The sequence below is a fragment of the Diabrotica virgifera genome, chromosome 6 (assembly GCF_917563875.1).
Source record: "Diabrotica virgifera virgifera chromosome 6, PGI_DIABVI_V3a".
In the NCBI taxonomy this organism is placed as follows: domain Eukaryota; kingdom Metazoa; phylum Arthropoda; class Insecta; order Coleoptera; family Chrysomelidae; genus Diabrotica; species Diabrotica virgifera.
Window position 1 is genome coordinate 4,334,158 of NC_065448.1, and position 12,908 is coordinate 4,347,065.

At 33.6% G+C, this 12,908-nt stretch overlaps 1 protein-coding gene across 2 annotated transcripts in view; it reads left to right on the forward strand.

The window, feature by feature from the left end:
- Positions 1–12,908, forward strand: part of LOC114327057 (eukaryotic translation initiation factor 3 subunit L) — a 47,912-nt gene that overhangs the window by 28,617 nt on the left and 6,387 nt on the right. The gene's annotated exons all lie outside the window — the stretch shown is intronic.

Below are 12,908 nucleotides of genomic sequence, written 5' to 3' on the forward strand. Positions count from 1 at the left end.
TGTACCATGTATCTTCGGAACGGATAATCAGAAATCAATGTGTGACCCATCAAATTAAAGGATTTTGAATGATGAATTACGTTGCGGTGTCTGTTTTAACGCCATGTCATGTATAACGCCTCTGGACACATTATCGTTTATTATTTGCCTGATATGTCGAATCTTATCATGTAGCACCTCAAATTACAGGGTTTTGAATGACAAATTACGTTGTGATGTCGGTTTTAACAACATGTCATGTATAACGCCTTTTTGACCCTCTATCTTATATTATTTGCCTGATATGTCGAATCTTATCATGTAGCACCTCAAATTACAGGGTTTTGAATGACAAATTACGTTGTGATGTCGGTTTTAACAACATGTCACATATAACGCCTTTTTGACCCTCTATCTTATATTATTTGCCTGATATGTTGAATCTTATCATGTAGCACCTCAAATTACAGGATTTTGAATGACAAATTACGTTAAGATGTTTGTTTTAACAACCTGTTATGTATAAGGCCTCTTTGGCACTCTATCATATGCTTTATGTGATTATTTATAAATTGATTCTTATATTATGGATCAGTGTATTGTTGTATGCAAACAAGGATGGATGTGTTTTTTAATGTGTGTGCTACTGCTGCGTTGCATGGCAACAGCAGATACCTTTTCCTTTTTAAGGTTTTTTTTAACCGCATAAGTGAGTGGATAAATGAAAAAAGTTTTATTTTTATCATTTCTTTATCTCTTCATTCATTTTATTATACCCCATATTTCTATTGGGGGATATCAAATAGGATTAATAACCATGGCAGTTTCATGCATCTTTATGTATTGTCATTGTAAGCTACACCATCTATTATTTACAAGTATATTAAACGTGTAAGAAATAAGACAAGATATATTTTATATAAATTTATTATGGATATCTAAACATTACATTATAATTCATTAAGCCGTGATTAATACATTTGCTTTTTAAAAAAAGCCGTTCAGATTCTTCGTTGGAGCAGAACGCAGTGAATTCATTATTTTTCTTTATGTGATGTATAAGTTTGCATGCATATCCTCTTCTCCGATGATTAGGTAAAGTGTATACGTATTCTAATACTCTTGGTACATCATGTTGTCCAAGTGGATCAAAGTCACGTTTCGATAAGAGTACAAATGATGCTGGTACTCCGCTGACATAAAGGATGTAGCAGGTAACTTTTGTGTTTGTCATCCATTGATCAATAAGTATATCATCTACATTTAACTGCTTAATTTTTCTGACTGCGTTCGGACCTCTGAACAACTCAATTTTTTCCATCTTGCTTCATCGAATGATTGAATGATACTGATTTTTGCTTTATTCATTCTATCATGTATCTGTGAATTTTGAAGGAGTGGGGGGAACGTCATAGTATTCTATCGTGTATCTGTGAATTTTCCATGAGTGGGGGAACGTCATAGTATTCTACACCGAAGGTTTATATATCATAAACGTTGTATACATTATTATGTTCCGTTTACGGAAGGATTAGAGCTAATAATAAACATAAAAACTAGATGGCAAATGTAGTCTCCTATATATTGAATAGACGATTATTTAACTATAAAAGTAAAATACCAACTTACATAATATTACCCTCCTTGCAGTAGATAAAATACAGTATGCGAATCGCAATACCATTTTTTTTTTTTTGTTTGGTGATTTTCATGATACTACCCAACTTTCCGTAGAAAAGACTTGTACGTGAGATGTTTGCTGGTTTGGTCACAGCGTAAGAATGGTATATGTTCATTGTAGGAATGTATGCTTGGAGGGAGATCGAGGATGTTTGTTGGTCATACTGTAAGAATGGTATATGTTCATTGTAGGAATGTATGATTGAAACGAAGATACGATATAGTGCCGTTTTGGCAATGTCTTATTCACGTCACGTCATTCACGTTACGTCATTCACGGTAAAATATCACGTTAAAGAGGTACACTGTTAGGATGGTTTAAAGATAAATAGTCTATACCATTAGGGAATAGAGTGTAGCAGAGACCATTAGAGGCCATTAGAAACCATCAGGTCACGTTATTTACGTCGCGTGATTCACGTGACGTTATGCACGTCACGTTCTGTTAGGCACTGTCACGTTCTGTTAGGCACTATACGGAAAAGAAGAAGAAGAATTGGCAATTAATGTTGAACGTTGACAGAAGAAGAATTGACAGTTGCCATCTGTGTCGCCACCGCTTTCATTTGATATCCCATACGTCAAAATCGGATCATTAGCAAAGAAGATATGTTGTAATGCCGTTTTGGCAATGTCAATTAGTTACGTGTTGCAGCCGACAGGTGGCATGATAAGATGAAGAACTGTGATAGGATGTTTGATGGTCGTACTGTAAGAATGGTATACGTTCTTCTAGAGGGCTTGGGCATAGTTACATGTTGCAGCCGACAGGTGGCATGATAAGATGAAGAATTGACCACAGCGTAAGAATGGTATATGTTCTTATAGAGGGTTTGGACATAGTTACATGTTGCAGCCGACAGGTGGCAGGATAAGATGAAGAACTGTGATAGGATGTTTGATGGTTTGGTCATACTGTAAGACTGGTATACGTTCTTCTAGATGGTTTGAGCATAGTTACATGTTGCAGCCGACAGGTGGCATGATAAGATGAAGAACTGTGATAGGACTAATATATCACCGTTTTGGCAGTGTTGCCATGTTTCTCCTTCCCTTCGATGTCTGTTGCGCTAAAATTAATAGCAACGAAGATATAGTGTCGTTTTGGCATTGCTGACATCTTTGTTTTTTTTATGTTAACATATTCAATATCCCCTCTTTTTCCCAACGAGACCATATTCACACGAATTGGACCAATAGACACGAAGATATGATATAGTGCCGTTTTTGTCATTGCTGACATCTTTGTTTATATGGTAACATGCCTTCCTCTTTCCAACAATATATGATCAGTCAGGTCGGAGACATGCTCTAATGCTCTTTTGCTAATGTCTTTGTGATTGCTCCTCTTTCGTTTAATGTCTTACATGTAATAAACGAACCAATAACAGCGCAGATGGCAGATAGGTGCTTCATGGATAAGTGTCTTATTTGGCTTTCTGACTACACCCTGTATATTTTGCGATAAACGAAATAAAGAGGAGGCCATCTTGGAAGGCGAGGGTTTGTGACGTAGGTGGGCCTGGCTGTGTTCCCATTGGTCGGTGCCTGATCATTGGTCGGTGATTGGGGCTAAGTTCTCATTGGTCGCTGGACTTTGATCTCATTGGTCTATGGGCGATGCTGTGGGTGGGCGAGGCTTCCTTCTCATTGGTCGGTGGGCGGGGCTAATTGCTCATTGGCCCGGCGGGCGTGGCTTTGTGGTGGGCGTGGCTTTGTGGTGGGCGTGGCTTTGTGGTGGGCGTGGCTTTGTGGTGGGCGTGGCGTGGGGCGTGGCAGATAAAAATTTTCCCACGCTGTCAAAATTTTCCCACGCCCAACCGGCCCACACTCTACTAAAAGTACTTTTCAGTAAGAAAAACTTACCATTCTCCTTAGAAATAACCGTGCCGCAAGGATCGCTCGTATTAGCAACATTCAACTATTTTTCTTCACTTTTTTTCAAAGCGGCTTTTCAAAACCCACTCATATTTTTTCAATTGAAATAAACTCTAATATTTAGATAAACAGACACTTGAAACAAAAATCTTTTGGAAACGTGTTAGTCGCGATTTCAAACCAAAATGAACTATTTTAGGTTAAATTTTTTCTGCATGTAACGTTCCACACGCGCCTAGTAACATAAGTCAGCGACGGGACGACAAGATTCAACAAGTTCCAACCGGCTCTCTTCACATAAGTCGACTTAAGTGTTTACTCACAACGTCAAGTCGATATTTTCTCAGTCTGGTTATTATTCACAAATAGCAATAACAGACGTAAAAATGCATAGTCGACTAAAGTGATTAGAGCTGATGATAGTATTACAAATCCCCTACAAATTTTCATCAACAAAAAAATTCGGTAAATTTGACTTATGTGCTTACTCACCTCAGTCACAGATATCATTCACAATAATTATTATTATCAATTATTCTTCGATACGCGTTACGTGGTAATATTTATGAGAGGTTTTTAGGTTTTACAGACGTGAGTAAAAACAATAAGGCAGAATATATTTTTGGTGTTTTAAAGAACAGATTAAATTTTTTTGATATCAAAAATAAATTGATAGCGCAAACTGGGGCAAACTTATGACGGCGCTGACGTGATGTCCGGTGAATTGAACGGTCTCCAGGCAAAAGTTAATAAACTATTGCACCACAAACTTTATTTACTCACTGTCATGCACATAGAATGAATTTAGTTTTGCAGGATACGTGTAAAAAAATTAAAGAATATCGTCTTTTTTGCCAGTTTTTGCTTACTGTTTTAGAACAATTTGTTTCGAAAAAAATGCAAACAGTTTGTCAGACGCGATGGAATTTTAAATCTCGGTTAGTTTTCACTGTAGCAGATTTTCCTGAACAGCTTTTGGAAGTATTTTTATTTTATTATTGAATGCGATGCGAAAATGATGATATCTCGATCCGTGAAGCAATCGATTTGAAAACTTTATTAAATGATTACTCTTTTAATATTCTTTTAAATATGTTTAAGAAAGTGTTGACCCAAATCGGTTTGATATTCGTTGTTGTTCAAAATGAGTCAACTGATATTATTTATTCCAAAAATCGAATAACAAAGCTGGTGCAAAATCTCAGAGATTTTCGTAATGATAGTAGTTTCCAATAGGTATATACGCAGTGACGTTTTGGATTCGCTTGATATTTCCGAACCACCCCAAAAAGACAAAACATGACACATAATTATCTCAAAAAACGAGTAGGTATATTTTGAAATTTTGCATACTATCCGTTGCAAGATAATTCGGATTTATATGTATATCTATTTAATATTCTATTATCACATTTTAGTATAAATAATATAATTATTCATTTAAAGCTTACTTCCGCATACTTAGTACGCTTTAAATGAATAATTATATTATTTATACTAAAATGTGATAATAGAATATTAAATAGATATAAATATAAATCGGAATTGTCTTGCAACGGATAGTACCTACTATTATGCAAATAGATACTCGTTTTTCAAATTTTGAAGATTTGCAAATTTTTGACCTCTTTTACGATTCAAAATTTAAAAGTTACATACGCCAAAGAATTTCCGAGATATTAATTATTACAAGTTAATTAAAAATTATCATTCTTTAATCAAACAAAATTTTATAAGTTTTATAAGACAAGTTTTATATGCTGATCCAAATATATTCGGAAAGTGGGATGAGTTACAAAATATGTATAATTTTATATATTATTCATTATAATAAACAATTCATTATAACAAACTGTTCATCAATTCTCTTATTAAAACCAACTTCTGCCTCTAATGAACGGGATTTCTCTTGTCTCAAAAGAATCAAAACGTATTGTCGAAACACCATGAAACAAGAGAGAATGTCAAGTAAACCTAACGAAAACAAAAAAACAAAAAGTTTAGGCCTTTTAATTAGATAATATACCTATCTGAGGAGACGAAAAACCTTGCCGACCCTGTCTCTAAGGCCACGAGCCGCCACTGCTAGAGATACCTTAGTTAGATGTTTTTCAAAAGTGAAATATTATTTAATCGTAATGATTTTTATATTAACTGTACCTTCTGATCCCATATCTGAGACATCCTTGATTTTCTCCTTCACCTTGTTTTGTTTGCTGACAAATTCCCCTTTCATTTTCCGCTCCAACTCTTCTTTTTTGCATTTCAATTGGTTCCTGTACTCTTCCATGATGCTACGGTAAGTTTTCTGACAGCTTTCAGCGCGAACTGAAATGGGGAAAAAGAATTTTCTCAAGTCTATGAATTTATTATTCTTTTATCGACCGATACGACGATAGTTAACCCAATTTTTTGCTGGTAAAATCAATTAATTGATTAACGTTAAAGAGTTGGGGTTTAGTTTAATTGAATAACTAAACAGTGGAATTGTTGTTTCTTAATGATAATAATTATTATCGAACGGTTCTGTTGTCGTTGACGACAAATGCAATGGAAACCGCAAAAATAAAATATTCACGATAATAGAAATGAATTTAATGAATATCAAGGATATTAAACAATATTAAATCGTTCAAGCGAATCATATAGGCCTGGATACCACGTACCAAAAAAAAGTTGAATAATAGCAAGCTGAAAATTTGTTAATAGCTTAACGGTGTCTAGTCGGACAAACTAATCATGTCCTTCGATTAAACATGTCCAAATAGACCGCATTTTAATTCAGCAAATCATCGTTTCATGGTTGTAATCGATGAAACATAGTCACGGTAACATTCTTTGAGCCATTGCTCAAAATGACATGAAATCTTACTCTGGGCTAATTAGCAAAATACAAGGAAAAGTTATTTACCAGCAATTTTATTGCTGGAATCGAATTATAAGATCCTATATATTAATAATATAGGTATGCAAAGTCCGCAGATAGTGTGCTACTTTTTTATAAACAAAATGGCGCCCGAATTTTTTTTTATTTTTGCTCTATAACTCCAAAGATTTTAAATTTACACTAAAAACACCCAAATAAAAATTCACCGTAATTAAATTCTGCATAGAGACGTGTTTTTCCCGATTTACTTCGACGAAAATTTTCCCCGGAAAATGTCGGTTTTTTCAACAAAATCTTTAATTTTCAACTAAAATTTTAGATAAGTAATTGTTTATCAATAATTAAATAACTTGGTAGTATAAGAGCTCTTTTTGTATAGATTATAGTTCCAGAAGCCAATGGAAATTGAATGAACAGTTTAGCAACAATTGAATTGTTAATTAAAAATTTACGGTCGCTATAATATCCACAATAATTATGATACATAAGAATAACTATGATTTTTTATAAAATGACACTGTACCTATGGAATGTACTTTACAGAATTGAAATTGGACAATTTAGGTGGCCTCAGGAATATTTTAAAATTATCAACAATTTTGGGCTTATAAACAAATAGATTATCTCGGGAAATATTAAATTAAATTAAATCATAAAAACGTTATTGGAAAAAAAGCGGCAGGACGCTTCTTTTAAAAGAAAAAAGTTTAATTGTGATGAGTGATTCCTGAGATACAACCGGTTAAAGTTGACCAGCATTTACGGCAGTGATATAAACACTAGGATCATAATTTTCGAACCATCACCTTTTTATTTTTATCCTCTTTCTTCAAACCAATTTTAATATCTTTAAAATAATCACAACATATATTATTATAATAAAAACTATCAATATTACGAGTGAAAATTGCCAAAAATAGCAAAATTCCAATTAAAAATCAGGTTGGAGAAAATGTAATCTCAAAGTTCAAAATCGGTATACGTTAAAAAAATGCATTTTCTCGGCTCCCCATGGAGCAATTTTCTTCATTCTTTTTTTGTTCCCAAGTGACTCGAGTAGAGCCATTTAACTAACGCATTATTAAATGTCAGACTTACTTTTGTTTTGTTGTAATAGATTAATTAATTTATACGAAAAGAAAACTACATATTTTTTCCACTTGTAGACTTTATTTAGATAAACTTACTACAAGTGTACCTATTGACGTTAAAAATACAAATATTCTCATTTAAAAGCTGTATAATTATTTAAACAATCTTTAATTAAACAAATTATAAATTTTGTTATAATAAATAAATAAATGTATTAAAACAAAACAAAAGCAACTTTGACATTTAATAATGCGCTAGTTAGATGGCTCTATTCGAGTTACTTTGGAACAAAAAAAGAATGAACAAAATTGCTCCATGGGAAGCCGACAAAATGCTTTTTTTAACGTATACCGATTTTGAACTTTGAAATTACATCTCTCCAACCTAATTTTTGATTGGAATTTTGCTATTTTTGTCAATTTTCACTCGTAATATCGATAGTTTTTATTATAATAATATATGTTATAATTATTTTAAAGATATGAAAATTGGTGTGAAGAAAGAGGATAAAAATAAAAAGGTGTTGGTTTGAAAATTATTGTGACCCTATTTTTTATATCTTTGCCGTAAATGCCGGTCAACTTTGACCGGTTGTATCTCAGGAATCACTCATCACAATTAAACTTTTTTCTTTTAAAAGAAGTGTCCTGCTTATTTTTTTTTCAATACCGTTTTCGTGATTTAATTTAATTTAATATTTCCCGAGATATTCTATTTGTTTATAAGCCAAAAAATTGTTAATAATTTTAAAATATTCCTGAGGCCGCTTAAATAGTCCAATTTCAATTCTGTAAAGTACATTAGATAGGTACAGTGTCTTTTTATACAAAAATCATAGTTATTCTTATGTATCATAATTATTGTGGTTATTATAACGACCGTAAATTTTTAATTAACAATTCAATTGTTGCTAAACTGTTCATTCAATTTCCATCGGCTTCTGGAATTATAATCTGTACAAAAAGAGCTTTTATGCTACCAAGTTATTTAATTATTAATAAACAATTACTTATCTAAAATTTTAATTGAAAATTAAAGATTTTGTTGGAAAAACCGGCATTTTCCGTGGAAAATTTTCGTCGAAGTAAATCAGGAAAAACACGTCTCTATGCAGAATTTAATTACGGTGAATTTTTATTTGGGTGTTTTTGGTGTAAAGTTAAAATCTTTAAAGTTATACAGCAAAAACTGAAAAAAACACGATTTTCGGGCGCCATTTTGTTTATAAAAAAAGTAGCACACTATCTGCGGACTTTGCATACCTATATTATTAATATATACAATCATAAGATTCGATTCCAGCAATAAAATTGCTGGTAAATAACTTTTCCCAAAAATGGTCTGTTCTCCGATAATCTGCCCAGACTATCTGACAAACTCTAGAGCTAGGCATTCACGGTCAATCCATTTGGAGCCAAGCCAAATGGCTTCAGTCAAATGGATTGACGCCAAAATCATAACCCATTCATGATCACTCCAAATTGGTTATCATTTCGTATTTGACGTGGTTGAGTGAAGACGCACAATGTCGGATTCCGAAGAAGAACTCAGCATAGAATGAACGAAAAATGGACGTGGGTTTGGACATTGACGGGAGAGTGGCGTGATGGCATGACGCGGTGTATCGCCACTTACAAGCAGACGGCATGATGGCTTATCGTCAAGCAACGGCATGACGCGATGGATTACGAAGCGAATGAAAATGCGGATTTTGGCATCAGCAATCATGCTTCAACACTCACGATCAAAATTTGGCTGTATGTATATCACGCCATTTGACACGATGGCATTACCGTGAATTTTCCACCTTATGAGTGGTACCGCTGCACAGTGGTTCCAAATGCTGAAAAACGTGGTCATGAGGTAAAATAAAAAGTTCCATTTAGGGCTTTTTCATGTTTACAGTTGATTTCTTATACTATCGTAGAGTCGCAATACGCAGGTAAAAGGATCAGACCGGATCTATTCTTATTCATAACTTAGAGATACGTGAGCCATGTATGACGTTATTTTGGCTGGCAGTGAAAGTGAAATAGACCGGGCAGTATCGTCGCCCCCGCTAGCAAAATTATTCCGATTCGATTTTCTTGCACAAACTTACTCAAACAGAGGTCCTTATAACATATCCACAGGGTGCCGGGCGGTGCCGTGGTCGAAAAATTGTTTGAACAGTTTTTTTAAACAAATTCACAAAAATAATTTTTTCATTTCGAACAATTTTTTTTTAGATAATTTTGGGTCATTCTGAGCAAAATAGGTCTCCTGTCATTTTTCTCTAAAATTGACTGTTGTCGAGTTATATGCGATTAAAAATTTGAAAAATGCGAAAATATCCATTTTAAAGGCTTAAGAGGAAACAGTAGCGATCAACAGGTAGCGAAAACGCGTTCCAAGATTGTGGCTGTAATTTTGAATATTTTTTCGAGATATTTGGCACACTTATTCGTAATACAATAAAGAATGGCGGTACAGAGCCCAATTTGAAAAATATATTAATATGTGGAAATTACTCTGTAATTAAATACAATATTAAAAAAACGAGCCTATACCGCCATTAAGAAGAACAAAAAAATACTTTCTTCAAATAAACTTTTTTATCCGATGCCTAGATTTTGTGTCATTTTGGAACTACAGTGGAACCCCGTTAAGTCGGCCCCCGGTAACCCGGAAGTTCGGCTAACCCGGACCGATTTTCATGAGACAAAACGAACATTTTTTCACTTTGACTGAGTTTTTTACCAAGAAATAAACAATACTGTAGATAGATAGATTTATTTAACTACTTTACAAAAATGAGCGTATACAGCTGTACGTAATTTAGATTTACTGTGCATATGTATTTGATGTTTTTGCAATTACAGTGGAACCCCGTTAACTCGGATTAATTGGGACCGCGGCCGATCCGGGTTATCGAAAATCCGGGTTAGCCGGAGAAAATGGTAAAAATTAATAAAATATGGTATGCTTACAGATAAACTCCGTTATAATTGTCACACAGACACTGGTAAACCACGTTCGCATTTCACACAAAACCACACATACAAAGCGTCGTCAAAAGTCTCATTCTTAGGTTTATTAGCTTTGCACCTTTTACCGATTAAACTGTCTTTTGTTATCATTTTGAAAAAAAAATTCTTCGATTTTAGTTCTATTTTTCTTCCAATCCGATACTGTAGATGTACCGACACCATAATATAATGCTGCAAGATTCACCTTTATCAATTCTACTTAATGCTTCTAGTTTCTTTTCCATTGTCACTACAAAATTTTTACGTTTTGTTGCCGTTATAGACAAAAGACACGCAAACACAAAATCTGAATAAATTTACGAACGATTACAAAGCGGAAGCGAACAATAATACGACTTTACTACACACAATACCGTCTCTGATGTTATGTTACTTAAATAACAGTGATGACTAAGACCATTGTTAAAAAAAGAATTTTAATAGTCTTTTCTAAACAATGCTAACACAGACAGTTTCAAAAAAATAAAGGACTATGGTATATGTAGTTCAATCCGGTTCCATTATCTCTCAAATATTATATTACATATAGTTGGTACAAAACCTCGTGAACCTTGAAAATGCGCATGTATAACCGAAATAAAATGAAGCCAAAAACATACGACTATTTTATTTGCTGCGAATTGCGCGACAGGGTCCCATCTGCACCCTGATATTTTCAGTAATGTCGGATTCATCAATCGTTTCCGTTTCGTTCGTATATTGACGTCACCAAATGAATGAATTAGGTTCACGAGATTCTGTAACAGCCATACATTTTTATTGTTGAAATGTTTGTCTGATAAAAATCGGTCCGGGTTAGCCGGAGTTCCGGGTTATCGGGGGCCGACTTATCGGGGTTCCACTGTATAATGGAGTTTACCTCTAAGGATACCGTATTTTATTCATTTTTACTATATTTTACGGCTAACCCGGATTTTAGATAACCCGGATCGACCGCGGTCCCGATTAATCCGACTTATCGAGGTTCACTGTACTAAAATTTTTTATTTCATTAGTAGTTCCAAAATGACACAAAATCTAGGCATCGGATAAAAAAGTTTATTTGAAGAAAGTGTATTTTTTTGTTCTTCTTAATGGCGGTACAGGCTCGTTTTTTTAATATTGTATTTAATTACAGAGTAATTTCCACATATTAATATATTTTTCAAATTGGGCTCTGTACCGCCATTCTTTATTATATTACGAATACGTGTGCCAAATATCTCGAAAAAATATTCAAAATTACAGCCACAATCTTGGAACGCGTTTTGGCTACCTGTTGATCGCTACTGTATCACCTTAATAACTCGATTAAAAAATTATTATTTTGAAATTCAAAATGCTACTAAATCAACTCTCAAACCCCTTGTTCAAGGTCCTGAAGAGATTTTTGTCATTATTTTAGTACAAAGCTGCTATTTTTAATTATTAACAATTAGCGCTATAGTCCAACTGTATCGTAGCCACCGTTAGCGAAACTATTTCGATTAGATTTTTTTGCACAAACTTACTCAAAAAGAGGTCATTATAACACATCCACAGGGTGCCGGGCTTTGCTGTGGTCGAAAAATTGTTTAAATAATTTTTTTAAACAAATCACAAAAATAATTTTTTCATTGCGAACGATTTTTTTTAGATAATTTGGGTTATTCTGAGCAAAAAAGGTCTCTTGTCATTTTTCTCTAAAATTTATTGTTGTCGAGTTATATGGTCATTTTCGCATTTTCCAAATTTTAAATCGCGTATAACTCAACAACAATCAAAGAGAAAAACCACAAGATACCTTTTTTGATCTGAATGTCCCAAACTATCTAAAAAAATTTCTCGAAGTGAAAAAATTATTTTTGTGAATTTGTTTAAAAAAAATTGTTTTAACAATTTTTCTACCACGGCACCCTGTGGATATGTTATAAGTACCTCTTTTTGAGTAAGTTTGTGAAAAAGAAATCGAATCGGAATAATTTCACTAACGGGGGCGACGATACATCCTGGACTATAGCGCTAATTGGTAATAATTAAAAACAAGAATGTGTGTGTACTTTGTACGCACGTAAGAAGTTATACTTCTACTACATATTATGTGATTTTTAAGACTATACCAAAAATTTAAAAAAATAAAAGAATAAAACGCACACAAACACATTGAAAAATGCCACAAAGAAAAAATGATTTCTGGACGATAATAATTGTTGGCAAAAATTTTAAATACGCATTTGCTGAAAAAAAAAATTATATAACAAATATACTTACAATCATATGCATAAAAAAATAAAACTTGCATCGGGAATTGAACCCTTGAATTTCGTGCCGCTTTGACTCGTAATCGAAGCGTAGACTCACTCGTCCAATCGCACATTATTTATCATGTGGAAAAATACGGTAAC